Below are 1,377 nucleotides of genomic sequence, written 5' to 3'. Positions count from 1 at the left end.
TTTCATCAAAATAAAATTGTAATGGGGATTTCGAATTGGTTTATTTTGGAAGACTTTTTGGAAAAGATACAATAATAAAATGTTGTCATTTTCATTACTGTCAATCGTTGTTTCGAAGGGTTTCATATCTTGGTCTTAAAAGAAGGTATGTTGATGGAGACCAACTTAAATTTGTAGTAAAAATGTTAATGTGTCTTCCTTATCTTCCAGAAGATAGAATTACTTCCGCATTTGATGAAATTGTAAAAGACAACAACGATGAAGATATAAACAAAGTGTTGATTTATTTCAAAAACAATTATTTAATCGGGGCTTTTAAGAAACGGTTTTGGTGTGTCTATGGATTAACTGAAAGAACATTAAATTGTGCAGAAAGCTTTCATTCTGCTTTGAACAGATGAAGTGGGTTAACACATCCAAATGTTCATGTTTTTATGGAAAAACTCAAAAAATATCTAAAAATATTGGACGTCAAATTTTTTCAATACAACACACAGTTGATTAAACGACGACAAAACAAAAAAAACCACTGAGAAAAATATGTCAATTAACGAAAAACAAAAAAAGTTATTTAGTGAAACTTTTTTGACATCGAAACAATTTTTAATAGATTGTATAATCATTTTAAATAAAAAGGAAAATAGAACCGTTTAAGAATCTGATGCCGAGTCAAGTGCGGTTGGGGTTGATAATGAAAATAAAATTATCGAATTATTAAAACAAGAAAATAATTGCACAAATATTGGTGGAACACAAGAAAAAACAAAAAAATACAACCAACTGAACAACATATAGATACGGGGTTTGTTAAATTTACATTATAACAAAATGAAAATTAAATTAATACACAGAGAAGACAATTTATTTGACACAATTGTAAGTGACAAAGAAATTCAAATTGAGAAACGAAGTTGGTAATCAACTAAATGTTTTCTAAAAGATGTCGAATTATCAATGCAAAATAACAATTATAAAGCACTGAAATTAAGAAGAAGAAAAAGTGTTGCAAAAGAAACCAAAAAATTGATGAAAACAATGTCAGCTCAGAGAAATTCCAAAAAGAAAAGAAACAAACTTAACTAAATTAATCGAATTAATTTACAAATCTATATCAGTATTTATTTATTTTTATTATAACATTATATTTTATTAATTCATTAATATTGATGTTATTTAAAAATGTATAATCATATTTAATTAACAATAAAAACATAATTTAATTGATGTTTTATGTCATTTAATATAAGCACATTTTTTATAAATAATATTATATAATATAAAACACGAATAAAATGATCATTTTTGTTTGTTTTTTTTGAATAAATATATTAAAAGCATCACATGTATAAATTTATAATAAATAATTTATTATATTTA

The sequence above is a fragment of the Entamoeba invadens genome, assembly GCF_000330505.1.
Source record: "Entamoeba invadens IP1 unplaced genomic scaffold scaff_1105074725989, whole genome shotgun sequence".
Classification (NCBI taxonomy): domain Eukaryota; phylum Evosea; order Mastigamoebida; family Endamoebidae; genus Entamoeba; species Entamoeba invadens.
This window is presented reverse-complemented; position numbering follows the sequence as displayed.